We start from the raw sequence: 17,781 nt of genomic DNA on the forward strand, positions 1-17,781 counted from the left end.
TTTCCATGTGACCTGCGTGGATTTTCTCCCACACTCCAAAGCCATACAGGTTTGCAAATTATTTGGCTTGGTATAATCGTAAATTGGCCCGGGTGTCTGTCGGATAGTGCTAGTGTGCAGGGATCACTGGTCGGTATGGACTCAATGGGCCAAAGGGCCTGTTTCCGCGCTGTATCTCATAACTAAACTAAACTAAATAAAGTAGGAATGTATATTGACATTGAAATACGTTCATTTCCTCTAGTTTTAGGAACAGATAGATGTGCATATCTGAATAAGTAATATCTGCTTTTTCTTCATAATCTGGAGAGAGGTCTGTGCTTCAGTGCCTTGAAACAATTACTTAATTTAACCTTGTGTTCAAATTTCACCTTTTGCATAGAGGTGTTTCTTTGTCCCTTAACCTAACTCTAAACGACATATACATCGCTAAAGTTAAGACAAGGTTGGTTGATCCATTATCAGAAATGCTTTTCAATGTGATTTCACATTTATATTCATGACTAAAAATGTAGGCTAAGTTTTAAGCAACTAACACTTTATGGGGAATTGAAATTATTTGCAAATAAATGTAGAACAAAGCTACTGTTTCCACAAATTACATGACAAATTGTGGTTTCATTAGATTCTAGCCATGGGATGGGCTTTTCTAATTCAAAATACAGCTCTTTTCAACAAACGATGAAGCTAATGTTTCAACCTAATTTGAAGTCACACAATGTTTCTTTTTTCAGCCAGAAATTATCTTCCACTTTGCCTCTGTAATGAAACAATTATCAGCTGAACAGAGAGACAAACAATATGCTAACAGACAATGTCGATCGCTTACTTGTTCTTTGCAGTTCAGCACTTTATTATGATGGAGCATACATCATCTCCTGCGTAAATTGGCCGATGGTGAGTGGGAACCGTGCCATGATCATGTTGCGGTGCTCATGCCATTTTTGTAGCCAGATTTGTTTGCAACACCAGTAATAAGAGAGTCTGGTCACACTCCCGAGTATTTTCTGTTGCTCAATAAATCAATAGCTGGTCTACGTCTTAATTCTTATTCTCAACCCATCACCTCATATCTAAATCTACCGAAAAAACCCCACAAGCGCAGAGTTCAGCCTATGAATGGCTTAGGTGTGTTGACATTTCTGAATATGTTGAATCTTCTGCCAAGAAGATTATACTACCTGGTGTAAAGAGTGGAGACAAACATTAACAGATTACGTGAGATTCTGAAGCATGGTCTTTATATTTTACAATCAACTATAGACAATGTGATCTTTTCAATTAACGCAGAAGTGTGTTTTCAATGCAAATATGTATAAACCTGCCAGTCCAGGATTCACCACTGTTAATGCAAATGCTGGATTCAAGACAATACAAACTAAAACCAAAATATCTGAACCCAGAGCTCCAAGGATACAGACTGCTGGCATCTGCAGCCGCTTCAACTAAATGTCAGCAGTTTTTTCCGTTGCCCAGTACGTAGTTATTTGTGGTAGCCCTTTGCAGGAGAATCATGACATGAAAATGATTATAGATTAAATGGAACTTGAGGAATGTATGCCACACTGAATTATTTAAGAAGTGAATGTATGAACTTCAAATAGAATTAGTATGTTTTGGTGGGTTTTTACGTTTGTCCGAATGATCAATGTTAAGAGTAAAGATAAGGTGGATATGGCTCTGTGTAAATTTAGTTCAGAGATACAGCAAGGAAACAGGCCCCTCGACCTACTGAGTCCACACACTAAAATTATCCGACACACACTAGGGCCAATTTACAATTTTACCAAGCCAATTAGCTTACAAACCTGTATGTCTTTGGAATGTGGGAGGAACCCGGGCACCTGGAGAAAACCCCACACAGGTCACGGAGAGAATGTACAAACTCCGTACAGACAGCACCCACAGTCAGGATCAAACCCAGGTATCTGGTGCTGTAAGGCAGCAACTATACCGCGGCATCACCCGCAAAGGTATGATCGAGGTTACTGATATTGCTATAATTACATCTTGAAGAGTCTGGCAGAATGGAACTGTAAATATACCTCCACCTCTGCCTCAAATTCTTCTTATCCAAGTGTTAGTAACAAGCCTTGTACATCATTATGGTCAATTATTCAATACAATATGGCAGATATAATATTATTTCACATGGATGCAACAGAGTTCTAGACAATGTAACCCTTATTGTTCTCACAGATGGTGTGTTTTGCTGTTCATTTTGGCAGCATGATTCACACGCCTACTTTCCACAATGCCTACTTTCTTTTATAATAATTCAAGGGATGTGAGCTTTGCAGGCTGAGCCAGTGTTTAATTGCCCATCCTTGCTGGCCTTGAAAAGGTGATGAGCTTGCTGTCCTTGAGGTGTGAGTAAACCTGAAATGCTGGTAGGGAGGGCACAGTGGTTCAGCGGTAGAGTTGAACCCAGATTCGAACCTGACTACAGTTGCTGTCTGTACAGAATTTGTATGTTCTCCCCGTGACCACGTGGGTTTTCTCCGGGTGCACTGGTTTCCTCCCACACTTCAAAGACATCCAAGTTTGTAGGTTAATTGGCTTCTGTAAATTGTAAATTGTCCCTGGTGTATAGGATAGCACTAGTGTTCAGGGTGATCGCTGGTTGACACGGACCTGGTGGGCTAAAGGGCCTGTTTTCAAGCTGTATCACTAAAGTCTGAAGTCCAAAGAGGGATTTCCAGCATTTTGACTCATTGACTGTGAAGGAAATTATATATTTTCAAGTCTTCTCTGAGAGCCACTACCTTGGTCAGCCAAGATTGAATGACGGAGTAGACTTGATGGCCCAATGGCCTGCTTCTACTCCTATAACTAGGTATGTTACAAAACTTACCTTCAGTGGCGCTGCAATTCTGCCACTGGCCGTGTGCGCGATTTTGGCGCGTTTGAGGCGGGGGGGGGGAGGGCGGGGTTAAAACGGGGTTTTTTCCCGATCTGGTCCTGAATTATATTTGTTGGAGTGCAAGATGTTGCTAAAGAATCGTTCCTACGGCCGTTCTGTGGGTTTTTTAAAAAAAATCACACGACAATTTATCGCTGGAATTATTTTAAGATCAGCTTCTGAAGCCGTCAATGCCGACAACTGGGACGGATTTTATGGAGGACCAGGTAAAAGAAAGTAGTTTATTTTTATGTATTTCTTTATGTGTTTCTTAAGATGTATTTAATTCACATTTTAAGTTGCGAAACGGTGATTTCCCCCCCCCCCCCCCCGAAGAACCGGCAGTGTATTTGCTGCCGATATGGGGGACTAAATTCACCACACCCTGAACGTTCCAAATGGTCCCGTTCCAGAAAATCCCCACTCGCAAGCTGATTTAAATGGCCATTAATTTACAGGTATTAAACATTAAATTCCTTCCATTTGGCCTATAAACCCATGACAATGAGATTTAAAAATTATGTTATATTCTGAATTCTTGTGTGAATGTTATTTGGACACTTAGGCTATTTAAAATGTTAATCGATTCTTAAGAAATGGATAGATGTTTAGATCTAGTAATTGAATTTTGTAATTAGCTACAATTAGGTAACTAACTAATTATATGCTTTAATTTCAAGTCATCTAAGTAAGATGGTTTCATATTTGTTTCAGAATGCTTCAATCTATAATAACTGAAAATTTCTTCAGTTCTCTTAAATTTTAAGAAAGTTATCGGCTTTTAAATGTTCTCGATCACAGCTTTTGTGTTAAGTCAATGAAAAAGCAATAGGGAACAAGATGCCAATTTCTGAGTATGAAAATGGCCATAACTTTTTTAATACTGAAGATATGAAAGTGAATTAGGTGTCAAATTAAACTTCTTTTTATGCTTTATCTGATGGGATAAATTAAAGACTTGATTTTTAAAATCTCAACATTTTGTAACATTGCTACTATAACATATGAACTTGGTTGGGATGGGGAAGCTTCCATGTGTCTAAGATGCTGAGTGCTAAACTCTTTGGAGCTATGCTAATGGCAGAGTCACCCATGGCAGGCAGATCCAGGGTGAGGTTCCTGACAAAGAGAGGCCCAAGAAGAAGTCCTCAACAGTTGATCAAGCAGAGGATGGTGTTTGGCCAGTTGGTGGAGCACCACAATGCCAGAGAAGTGCATGAAGGTAACGGCAAGTGGAGATTCCCAATAATTATAGAGCCGCTGTTGGACCCAGGGGTCCACTTGTATCAAGGACTTTGTTGTGGTTATGTGTACACCTGTCTCCCCATGTTAAAAGATTTCATGCTCAGGCATCCATCAGGAAGGACATACCACCTACAGATAGGACCATCCAGGAGGACAGTCATACATGACTTTGAGTGATCACCGATGATGATTTCCAAGGCTGGATTGTGTGTGGCTTGGAAGAAAACCAACAGGTAGCTCCCAAGCAGTCTTGGTGAGTTGCTGCAGTACATCCTGTAGATGATACAATCTGCCACTCACAGCACAGAGAGATTACATGAGAAAAGGCAAATATAATGATTGCTATTTCCTAGGATGAATCGACTGACATTATTCTCCACTCTATTTGCCCTCCTCACACAAGTGCAACAGATAGCCGTCTGTCAGATAAATCAATCGAGGACTCAGACTTATTGGAGAGCAAGACTTTATTATGTGATATCACTGAGGAACTGCCCCGGGAGATAGTTCCTCAAGAATACAGTCAGCCCAGGTTTATACACTGCCAAACAAACAAGTGTATATGCAGACTAGCACATATCTTTAGTTCCTTAAACAGCCTCGTCAGGTACTTGTGATTTTATCGAAACCACCTCAATTACATTATTTAGACCTGTACATAGGCACTGTTGATTTTGCAGATAACAGATAATTAATATTTTAACATAACACATTAATGTTTTATTATTATTAATGTTTAATGTTTTCTGAGTCATTCGTAACTGTCACTGTATGTCATGTTGTTAGATCACCAAGCAAATTCCTTGTATGTGAATACTTGGCCAATAAACTTACTTACTTAAACTTACTTAATAACATCACGCACAAAGAAACAGATATCTTTGCCGTTGGTTTTGCAGATAACAGATAATAACATCACGCACAAAGAAACAGATATCTGTACACAATGCTCTAATTCAGTCAAGGCTTTCCTAACAACAATGCGGCACCTTTAGTTTTGCAATACAAGTCATCAAGCAGAACAGTTAAAGTTTAGCTGTAATAGTGTAATAAACTAAATTTATAGCTTCTTCCACAGCATTAGTCAGTGTCAAACATGCCTCCTGCTACTGGAAGGTTTTGTTAATCCTGGCCAAATTGGAGCAGCCAGGACATAAAAATTGAGTAAAGGCTTGTGTGCTGCTAGGCCATTTTAGTCGTTAAATGTGCCTTTTGCAGAACTGGGAAAATCTGCTGAATGGTGCCAGTTTGTCCGTGGCTTAGATAAGAGCTGCAGGGAAAGAATGGGACATCTGCAGAATCTTACAATAAGGTGTAAATTACATGGAACTGATTGGGTCAATGCAAACCAGATATACATAGTGTAATAATGCTGTGAAGCCTTATTTGGACAGTTGTTGATTGATTAAGATGTTGAGCTTTGCCTGGGTTGTCTGAATGCCAAGGCACGTTGCATAATTCATCTCTGTTAACTTTCATCTAGAGGCTTTGTCAGATACATTGTATTAGTTACAGTGTTATTGGGTTATGAAAAGGCCTATCATGCATTGTGTTAATCAATATGTTTTATTGGACTGTATAGAGACCACCCCCATGTGGTTCGGCCCCTCAAGGTTCATGGACCTATGAAAGGTAGCTCCCACGAGGTCCGATGTCGATCTTCTGGAAGAACGCTTGGGACTGCTTGACCTTTTGGAGTGTCTCTGCTTGCACGAGGCTAGAGGGGCTTGGCCAAGCCGATACAAGGATCGAACCCGCGGTGGTTTGGTATAGCAGAGGGGAACTGTTGTTGTGTTATCCAAAATAAAGTTTAGTTGCTCAAGTTACACAAAATTGCTGGGGAAACTCAGCGGGTGCAGCAGCATCTATGGAGCGAAGGAAATAGGCGACGTTTCGGGCCGAAACCCTTCTTCAGACTGATGGGGGGTGGGGGGGGAGAAGGAAGGAAAAGGGGAGGAGGAGGAGGAGCCCGAGGGCGGGCGGATGGGAGGGTGGGAGGAGACAGCTAGAGGGTTAAGGAAGGGGAGGAGACAGCAAGGGCTAGCAAAATTGGGAGAATTCAATGTTAATGCCATCCGGACGCAAGGTCCCCAGACGGAATATGAGGTGCTGTTCATCCAATTTCCGCTGTTGCTCACTCTGGCAATGGAGGAGACCCAGGACAGAGAGGTCGGATTGGGAATGGGAGGGGGAGTTGAAGTGCTGAGCCACCGGGAGTTCAGGTAGGTTATTGCGGACTGAGCGGAGGTGTTCGGCGAAACGATCGCCCAACCTACGCTTGGTCTCCCCGATGTAAATCAGCTGACATCTAGAGCAGCGGATGCAGTAGATGAGGTTGGAGGAGATACAGGTGAACCTTTGTCGCACCTGGAACGACTGCTTGGGTCCTTGAATGGAGTCGAGGGGGGAGGTGAAGGGACAGGTGTTGCATTACTTGCGGTTGCAACGGAAAGTGCCCGGAGAGGGGGTGGTGCGGGAGGGAAGGGAAGAATTGACGAGGGAGTTGCGGAGGGAGCGGTCTTTGCGGAAGGCAGACATGGGGGGAGATGGGAAGATGTGGCGAGTGGTGGGGTCACGTTGGAGGTGGCGGAAATGGCGGAGGATTATGTGTTGTATTTACCGGCTGGTGGGGTGAAAGGTGAGGACCAGAGGGACTCTGCCCTTGTTGCGAGTGCGGGGATGGGGAGAGAGAGCAGTGTTACGGGGTATGGATGAGACCCTGGTGTGAGCCTCATCTATGGTGGCGGAGGGGAATCCCCGTTCCCTGAAGAACGAGGACATTTCCGATGCCCTGGTATGGAATGCCTCATCCTGGGAGCAGATGCGGCGTAGGCGGAGGAATTGGGAGTAGGGGATGGAGTCTTTACAGGGGGCAGGGTGGGAAGACATGTAGTCCAGATAGCCATGTGAGTCAGAGGGTTTGTAATGTATGTCGGTCAGGAGTCTGTCCCCTGCGATGGAGATGGTGAGGTCAAGGAATGGTAGGGAAGTGTCGGAAATCGTCCAGGTGTATTGGAGTGCCGGATGGAAGTTGGTGGTGAAGTGGATGAAGTCAGTCAGTTGTGTGTAGGTGCAGGAGGTGGCCCCAAAGCAGTCGTCAATGTAACGGAGGTAGAGGTCGGGGATGGGGCCCTGGTACGTCTCGAACAAGGATTGTTCAACGTACCCGACAAAGAGGCAGGCGTAGCTGGGGCCCATGCGTGTGCCCATAGCTACGCCTTGTGTTTGGAGGAAATGGGAGGAGTCAAATGTAAAGTTGTTGAGGGTGAGGACCAACTCCGCTAAGCGGAGGAGAGTGTCAGTGGCTGGGTAAAGGTTGCTCCTCTGGTCGAGGAATAGCCGGAGGGCTCCGAGGCCATCCTGGTGGGGGATGGAGGTGTAGAGTGACCGGACATCCATGGTGAAGATGAGGGGGTGAGGGCCCAGAGAGTGGAATGCGTGGAGGCGGCGGAGAGTGTCTGAGGTGTCTAGAACATAGGTGGGGAGGGATTTGACCAAGGGGGATAGGATGGAGTCAAGGTATGTGGAGATGAGTTCGGTGGGGCACGAACACGCAGAGACAATGGGTCTGCCGGGAGAGCCGGGTTTGTGGATTTTGGGGAGAAGGTAAAAACGGGCCGTGCAGGGCTGGGGAACGATGAGGTTGGAAGCTTGGTCGGGCAGGGCGTGGGAATTGATGAAGTCGGTGATGGTGCTAGAAATGGTGGCCTGGTGCTCGTCAGTTGCTCAAGTGCTTGATTCAGTATTTTATTGACTGAAATTAGACTGGGGGGAGCTTAGAATGAGCTATTGATGGTTTCATAGTTAATTATGTGGCTAGTTATAATTGGTTCTTTGTGAAGTTGGAGGGATGAAGCTAAAGATTTGAGGGAAAATGATAAAGGTGTTGGGAGTCTTCTCAGGAAGAGATGTTTTAGGTACCAGCAAAATACATTCCCAGAAGACCGAACAGCAGAGGAATCTAAGTAAAGGGCAAGAGTGAAAGAGCCAACAATGCATGATAAATATCAGATGAATTCTTCAAGACAGAAGCACACAAAATACAAAAAGTTGAGAGCATGTAAAAAGGAAAATAAAACTGACAAGGAGAGCTCTGGGGAGGGGCAACTTAAAAATGAATACAAAAATCTTTAACTGGTAAGAGGAGGGATGGAACCTATTAAGGACAAAGAAGTGACATGTATTGAGATGCAGAATAAAGCTAAAATACTTTGCATTGGTATTAGGTAAGGAAGAGGATGTTAATAGAATTTACTCGAAGGGTGGCAAAGTGGTACAGCTGGTAGAGCTGCTGCCTCACAGTGCCAGAGACTGGTGTCAATCCTGACCTCAGGTGCTGATGTGTGGAATTTGCATGTTCCCCCTTTGACAATGTGGATTACCTCCAGGTGCTCAGTGTTCCTCCCACATCCCAAAGGGTTTGTAGGTTAATAAGCGAGATCGGTATTCTGACTGCGCATGCCCAGGTCATGGGTCACTCGCGATAAACATTCCCGGTGGCTGTGCTGCTGCGTGGGTGCAGACCTGCATTTCGTCCGTGGTCGGGATCAGGCCTGGGCCTCTGGCGCTGTTGAGTTGCTGCTGGGCCATTCCCGTCCCTGTCCAGGGGCGGCCGGGGATGTCCGAGGTGGCCCTGGGCTGGCGGGGCATTGGCCCGTTGCAGCCGCGGCCCGGGCTTGCAGCTGGCGTGGAAATGAAGCGCTAGCTCATCTGCTCCGGGTCGGTGTCCCGTCAGTCCAGGGCTGTCGGTTAACTCGGCGGGACGGGCGTAGTTGGACTGGAGTTGGCGCTTCTTCTCTGCGCTGGCTGTGGGCCTGGGCCACCACTGCTGCGGGCCGGTGTCCTGTTGGTCCGTGGTCGTCCGGGGTGTCTCCAGCCTCCCCCAGATGGGGATGGGGAGCTCGGGGGGGGGGGATGGGCATGGTCCAGTGGAGGTTCGGCAGCGCTTGCTGCACCGGAGTAAGTAAGTAAGTAAGTAATTTTTATTTATATAGCACATTTAAATCAACTCGCATTGAAACCAAAGTGCTGTACATAGAAGAAATTGGGTTTCCATACATTCATACAAAATAAAAAAAGAAAAGACACAATACACTATAGAATTTAACATGAACGTCCCCCCACAGCAGAATCAAAATTTTCCACTGTGAGGGAAGGCAGTAAAAACTTCAGTCCTCTTCCTCATGTTCACCCGTGGACGAGGCATGTTTGAGGCCTCCGCAGTCGCCGCAGTGGAGGCCCGATGTTTCAGGGAGAACACTCTCAGCGGCATTGGAGTTCTAAATCGGCTGCTTCCTCCCGGAGACCGCGGCTCCCGAAGTCCACAGGCCGTGCTGGGCGGAGATTCACACTGGCAATCTCGGCGAAAGATCCCAGGCCTCCGTGAAGTTGAAGTCAGCACCGCCCGCAGCTGGAAGCTCTGCAACCATAGCTCCGCGATGTTGGAGTCGGCGGCCTCAGCACTCTGGAGCTTACCACATGGCGATCCTCGGTAAGGCATCGCCCACTCCGCGCTGGTACTTCAGCGCTGCGCCACCGCTGAAGCTGAAGTTCTGGCCTGTCCCGACAGGAAACGCCGCTGCAGTCCAGGTGGTAGGCCGTGAGGAGGGAGCGAAGATGCGACTCGGAGGAAACACGCATCTTCGCCCAGGTAGGGACTGAGAAAAACTGTTTTCCCCTTCCTCCCCACCCCCCCCCCACCCCTCACATAAAAGAACTAGAAGACCTCCAACAAAACTATTTAAACACACTAAAAAATTAAAAAAGGGTGAAAGGACGGACTGTAGGCAGAGCAGCCATACACAATGGTGTCCTCCTCCTGCAATCCGCCATCAGGAGGTCTGGCTTCGATCCTGTCTGCTGATGGGGCGGGGTCTGTGTGCATGCGGTGACATGGTTGCCGGGGGGTGTTTATCATGAGTGATCTTTGACAAATCCCATGATTCCTTGCGTTTTTCAGAATACCAAACTCGCTTATTAACCTCAGTAAATTGCCCCTAGTGTGCAGGGAGTGGGATAACATAGAACTAATGTGAATGTGTTATTGATGGTTGTTTGGACTCTGTGAGCCAAAGGGCCTGTTTCCACACTGTATCTATAATTTAAAAAATGGGGATGCTAAATGTAATGCATGGGGTTGAAAGTGATGGACAGCAAAGGCATGCCAAGCACAATGGATTAGCTTGATCTCCATAGCTGTCATCCCAGATTTGTTAAGAAAGTATAGGCAGAGATAAAGGAAGGAATTGGTGTCTTCATTCCCAGGTATGGGACCGAGCCAGAGAGTGGTCAATATAACATTCTTATTCAAGAAAGATTGCAAGGATATTTCTAATAATTGTTTTTTATTAACATCACTGGTGGGTAAGGTTTTAGGAGCAATAATCAAGGATAATAAAAACATTTTGAGAGATCAGTTTAGTAAAATATGGGTTGCGTTCAACAAACTTAATTAAATAAAGTAAAACAAAATGCGGTGGAGGCTGCCTGTATGGATCCTAATGGAAGTGTCATGGGCCTGTCCCACTTAGGTGACGTTTTAGGCGGCTGCAGGAGACTATGCGGTCGCCACATGGTCGCTACATGTTCGCGGGTGGTTGCGGGGAGTTGCCTTCATTGTCGTGAGGAGTACCGCATTCTGGGAACTAGTCGCAGTCTCATTATGGTCGCCGCAAATTTTTCAATATGTTCAGAATGGAGCTGCCATGGAGAGTAGCAAGCATTCTTGTGACGTAGGTTCAGTGGTAGTGGGTCGAAGGTTGTCGTAGGTTCTCCTAGGCTGTAGCCGGTCCTAACTGATGAATATTCAGTGGCTCATTGGGAAAAAGAATTTAAGCAGTAGCTTTCAGAAGCAAGGATAACTGATCGGTAATGTTAATGTCTGCTGAGCTTCACAGCCGTGTATCTCTGGCTTCTTAAAAGTTGTCTCCACTCCTTCTCCCCTCCTCTCCCCCCCTCGTTTAAAGGACTTATGTGACCCTTCCCGTACACTGTGCTTTCACCATCTTAATTACAACGCCAACCTTCCTGTTCATTGCGGTGTGTGTCTGTGTCACATTGGCTTTGCACCGTGTGAATTTCACTCAGACAGCACTACCCCCCCCCCCCCCCCCCCCCCGCTTGCCCTGTTCCCGCCTGCATAACGGGCTGGTGAAGGAAGCGATGACAGTCGCCGGCAGTCACCTGAAAAATTGCCTAAGTGGGACAGGCCCATTAAATAAAGCCCCACATAAAATCGGTGTTAACAAAACTGAACCTTGTGGAATGTCAGCTTGGATTAACCGATATTATGATAAATGTTTATCATGACTGGTCTTCTCCCAAGATTCAGCACAACTGTTATTGTTTTCATATAATTTGTTCAGATATTGGAGATTTTGGAGAGGGTATAAAGCACTTATCAGTGTGGTTACAAACATGCAAACTTTGACAATCAGTTGAGGTCAGTGAAAAAGAGTATTTTCCTTGGAGCAAAGGAGACTGATGGTGATCATCAAATGCAGATAAAGAAAAGCTTTTCTTTTCTTGGAGCGCAGAAGGTTAAGGGGGGACTTGATAGAGGTCTTTAAAATGATGAGAGGGATAGACAGAGTTGATGTGGACAAGCTTTTCCCTTTGAGAATAGGGAAGATTCAAACAAGAGGACATGACTTCAGAATTAAGGGACAGAAGTTTAGGGGTAACATGAGGGGGAACTTCTTTACTCAGAGAGTGGTAGCGGTGTGGAATGAGCTTCCAGTGGAAGTGGTGGAGGCAGGTTCGATGGTATCATTTAAAAAAAAATTGGATAGGCATATGGATGAGAAGGGAATGGAGGGTTATGGTATGAGTGCAGGCAGGTGGGACTAAGGGAAAATAATTGTTCGGCACGGACTTGTAGGGCCGAGATGGCCTGTTTCCGTGCTGTAATTGTTATATGGTTATATGGTTATATGGTTATATGGTTATATGGTTATATGGTTATATGGTTATATGGTTATATGGTTACATGGTTTTCCCATTCGTTGGTTGAAAAACGGCCACAAAAGGGAAAAAGGTGCAATGGGAATTTGAAAAACATTTTTTTTTTATGCAGCAAGTGGTGATGGCCTGGGAATTGCTGTCTCTGAGGGGTTGGTGCAAAGATTATCAAAGATTCAAAAATAAATTAGTTAACCCAATTAGGGAATTAAACTTCCACAGCTGTGCAATAAAGTGAGGGCATAAAATGGCTGGGTTAGTCTAAAGTGAAGCTAAATTGAGTTACAAGAGGCTGAAGATGTTGAAATCTGGAGCAAAAACCAAACTCAGCAGGTTTATATTTACAAGAAATGATTTGTATTTCAGGTATAGCTTCATCCTGATGCAGGATCTTAATCTGCATTAAGGACCTATGCCTGAAACCTGCCTGTTTCACAGACGCCAGTCTGACTGAAGTCATCCAATTGTTCCAGCCACAGAACGAGGCAAAATTAGTTTATTGCCGTTAAATGGTTCTTGTGGCTCTTAACTCGTATATATCTCACTTAATGTGGCTGCTGCTGGAGGAAGAAATTTTCTATTTGCATGTACAATTGAATAAAGGCTGAAAATGCACACCACCAGGTTCTGGTGGTTTCTTTCCAGCTGTTATCAGGCAATGGATTAATCCTACCACAACCAGAGTGCATTCCTGAACTACTATCTACCTCTTTTTTGACTCTCGGACTATCCTTGATGGGACTTTGCTGGCTTTTCCTTGCACCAAACGTTATTTCCTTATCGTGTAACTGTACACTGTAAATGTCTCAATTGTAATCATGTATTGCCTTTCTGCTGACTGGTTAGCACACAACAAAAGCTTTTCACTGTACCCCGGTACACGTGACAATAAACTAAACTGAACTGAACTTGTGTCATCTCACCTCTTCCTTTACTGGAAGCACAAGGGTAGGGTAAGTGCAAGGACTTACTTAGTTAACACGGTTCTCCATAGTGTACCGCTCACATATTCCATTTGTTTCCAGAAAGTGTTAATACCTGGAAGTACATTGTCTTGCAGGTGTCCCATGAGAACACAGTAATGTTCCTGGTGCGAGCCCACAGGCAGTAGTACACCCTGCACTCAGATGCTTGTTATCCTGGCGGTACTTCTAATTAAACAAAAATTGCAGTTGTTTGTAATGCTATCTTTATTCGACACAGCACAACAAACCAAAGATTAGATGCAGAGAGAACATTTTTCCAATTTTGACATAGGCTGTGGCTGTGGTCTAGAATCCCACATACATCCACAGTATTATCATCACTGAATCCTTCACGATAAATAATCCACTGATCAGAAACTGAACTGGGACAGTTATTTAGATAATCTGACTGCAAATGTGGACCAGAGGCTAGGAGTTCAGCAGTGAGTAACTCGGCTCCTGACTTCCCAAAGCCTGTCCACCATCCGCAAGGTTCAAGTCAGTAATGTGATAGAATACTCTCCACTTGCCGAATTCAAGAAGCTTGTCAAGTTACAAGACAAAGTTTGATAGGCACCCCAACCACAACCATTCACACACTCCATCACTGACACATAGCAAACTAATTTGAGTTAGTAATGTAAGGTTTGGTTGCATTTTTCCAACTTTCAGTGAGATCCGGGATCACTGGAAATCTTAACGTCCCAACTATTCTGATGCCTCTTACTCCTTTGTCCCTTTTTTAGCTCTAATGCTGCCGCAAAATGTGTCTTAATATGATGCACTACAGAAAGAAACAACTAATACATAGAAGTCTCATTTTTATTTACTTACAATTTCACAATCACTTTATAAACCAGAACAACACACAATTCAGAACATGACTATAGAGTAACAAAGTATTTCCTTACATCTAAATAACCAAATATTTGCAACATCAGAAAAATAAATTTTCGCGATATACATAAACCGCACTCATAATTCTGAGCATTACAACAGTATTGTCAATCATGTTACATAGCACAAATTGATTATGTAACCCTTTACTATAATTAGGTGAGGAATATTTAAATATATAAATATGCGACATTATTTAACAGGAAATAAAATACTTGAAAGTTTGCAGATTATTTTCATTTTCAAAATTACAGTTCAATATATCTGGAATAGGAAGTTATAGTTGAGAATTTGAGACTGATACAAAATGTTGCTTTACATAGTGGGTGGAAATGTTGATTTCCCTCCTGGCTTATGATTGAAGTTTACAAAATAGTTCCTGATAAATATTATGTCCATTTTGTTCAAGCTTTACTATCGATGCTGTTTGAAGAATATAGAATTTGTTTTGCTGATTCAGACTAGATTTTCTTTTGGCAATGTCTGATATATTGTTTGAATCTCTATTCATGAATGCTCAAAGGCATTTTAATGCAGATTATAGGTGTGTGACTATAGGAGTTGGTAAGATCTTCTGAAAATTATTTGTTTTTATTTGAGTATTTTCTTAGGTGCTCCCCAGTATATCTTTAGTTGTTTGTAGATTGAATTGATTGAAAGATACAGCATGAAAACTGGTCCTTTGGCGCACTGAGTCAACATCAACCATTAAGATAAGATAAGATAAGATAACCTTTAATGTCATTCAGACCGAAGTCTGAACGAAATTGAAGCAGTCATACATACAATACAATACAATAAAAAACAACAATAAACACATATTAACATCCACCAGGGGCCAAGGAAAGAGCGTTCACGTCGCGGCCCTGTTTCAACCAATCTTTCCACCACCACGCACAAGAAGCACAAGAAGCGCAAGACAGACACCATTGTGCAGATGCCGAGAAGTGTGTTCAGCTCTGGCTGAACAACTTCTAATCTTGTGTGTGGACTCGATAAGAAGAAGAAGAACATCCACCACAGTGAGTCCACCCAACATCTCCTCACTGTGATGGAGGCAAAAGTCTTAGGTCTCCAGTCTCTTCCCTCCTCTTCTCCCTCTGCGCTGAGGCGATACCCCCCGGGCGATGTTAAAACCTGTCCCGCGGCTCAAACACCGCGGCCCGGGGTGGTCGAAGCTTCCGCCCACCAGTCCTGCTGACGCAGCCGCTGGCCCGCGGCCGAACCCCGATCTCAGGCCACCACCGCCAGAACACCGTCCAAGCCACCGGAGCATCGTTCCAGCCCCGAGCCGGATCGCCCTCACGTGAGTACTGCCACCGTCTCAGCCTCGCGCCAGGCCGCCCCGACTGGGCGCCGCTCCTCCCTCGGGCTGGGCCGCCCCGAACCGGGCGCCGCTCCTCCCTCTGGGCTGGGGCCGCCCCGACCGGCGCTCCGTTCCTCCCTCGGGCTGTGCCGCCCTGACCGGGCGCCGCTCCGTCGGGGCTGGGCGCCCACCGGCGACGCTCCTCCCTCTGGAGGGGCCCCCGACTGGAGACGGTCCTCCCGGGGGGGCAGCACAAGACCGGGCTCGCTCCCCTGGGTGGGCGCAACCGACCGACGGGCGCGCTCCCTCGGGCTGGGCCGCCCCGACCGGGCGCCGCTCCTCCCACGGGCTGGGCCGCCCCGACTGGGCGCCGCTCCTCCCTCGGGTTAGGAGCGCCCCGACCGGGCGCCGCTCCTCCCTCGGGCTAGGCCGCCCCGACTGGGCACTGCTTCTCCCTTGGGCTGGGAACGCCGTACCTCCCCGAGCTCGGCCACTCCGACGGGAGCACCGTTCCTTCCTCGGGCCGGCCGTCCGCACGGGAGCGTCACAGTTCCTCATGGAAGCCCTGTTCCAGCCCCGAGCCGGGCCGCCCTCACGAGAGCGAGCTCAGGGCGAGTCCTGGCGGGCTCTGCCTCCTGAGCCTCGAGGTCGCCAGCTCCGCCATTAGGCCTCAGCGCAGACGGAGGCAGAGAAGGGGAATACGACAAAAAGTCGCATTCCCCCGCAGGGAGAGACAGCAAGCCCCGTTTCAACCCCCCCCCCCCCAAAACAGAAACTAAAAACCAAAACTAGACTAACCAAAACGAAAAATAAACACACAAAAAACACAAAACAAACAGGACTGCCGGAGAGCTGCTGCAGCCAGAGCCGCGCCGCCACTAGGAGATTAATCACCCATTCACACTCGTTCAATGTTATCTAACTTTCACATGCACTCCCACCACACCTGGGGCAATTAACAGAGGCCAATTAATCTACAAGCCCGCACATCTTTGTGATGTGGGATGAAACCGGAGTACCCAGAGGAAACCCAATCGATCGCAGGGTGAATGTGCAAACTACACCTGAGGTCAGGATTGAACCCAGATCTCAGGCACAATCTACCAGTTGTGCCACTGTCCTGCGATCCCTCACATAATTTTGCTTTTTCATTTCTTAAAAGCTGAACAAGAAAAAACAAATTAATCCTTCATTCTTAATAATATTTATCTAAATTCAGAGTCACTTTAAAGCTTTTAACAACTGGGAATTTGCCAGATGCAAATGCTTTCAAGGACCAGACCAGTCAATGTACCAGTAAGACGGAGGAAATTGGAGAAGTCACTGGAAGTGTCTTGGGAGCAGTCAGAAGAAGTACTGAAGGTGGACAAATCTCCAGGGACTGATCAGATATATCCTAGGACATTGCGGGAAACTAGAGAGGAAATTGCGGGAGCCCTGGTTTGAAATTTACGAGTTGTCCTTAAATACAGGAGAGGTGCCAGAGGATCGGAGGGTGGCAAATGTTGTGCCTCTTTTCAAGAAGGGCTGCAAGGAAAATGTTGGGAACTATAGGCCGGTGAGCTTAACACCTGTAGTTGGAAGTTACTGGAGAGTATTCTGAGGGATAGATTATACAGGCATTTGGATGGGCAAGGGCTGGTTCAGGATAGTCAGCATGGTTTTGTACATGGGAGGTCGTGTCTCACAAATCTGATTGATTTTCTTGAAGATGTGACCAAAAAGGTTGATGAAGGCAGAACTGTAGATGTTGTATACATGGATTTCAGTAAGGCATTTAGACAATAGACAATAGGTGCAGTATTAGGCCATTCGGCCTTCAAGCCAGCACCGCCATTCAATGTGATCATGGCTTATCATCCCCAATCAGTACCCTGTTCCTGCCTTCTCCCCATATCCCCTGACTCCACTATTTTTAAGGGCCCTATCTAGCTCTCCCTTGAAAGCATCCAGAGAACCTGCCTCCACCATCCTCGGAGGAGGATTTGACAAGGTAGGCTGCTCTGGAAGGTTAGATCACATGGGATCCAAGGAGAGATAGTTGAATGGATAGCAAATTGGCTCCATGGAAGGAAGCAGAGGGTAATGGTGGAAGGTTGCTTCTCAGACTGCAGGACTGTGACTAGTAGTGTGCCTCAGAGTTTGGTGCTGGGCCCGTGACTGTTTATCATCTACATCAATGATTTGGATGTAGATGATAAACATTAGCAAGTTTGCTGATGATACAAAAGTTAGTGGTTTTGCAGATAACGAAGATGGTTGTGAAAGATTGCAGCAGGATTGGGATCGATTGGCCAGGTGGTCAGAGGAATAGTTGATGGAATTTAATGCAGAAAAGTGAGGTGTTGCATTTTGGGACGTCGAACAAAGGCAGGACCTACACAGTAAATGGTAGTCTTGTAGAGCAGAGGGATCTAGTAGTACAGGTGCATGGTTCCTTGAAGGTCGAGTCGCAGGTAGATAAGGTGGTCAAAAAGGCTTTTGGCACTTTGACCTTCATCAGTTTG

The sequence above is a fragment of the Amblyraja radiata genome, chromosome 4 (genome assembly GCF_010909765.2).
Source record: "Amblyraja radiata isolate CabotCenter1 chromosome 4, sAmbRad1.1.pri, whole genome shotgun sequence".
In the NCBI taxonomy this organism is placed as follows: Eukaryota; Metazoa; Chordata; class Chondrichthyes; order Rajiformes; family Rajidae; genus Amblyraja; species Amblyraja radiata.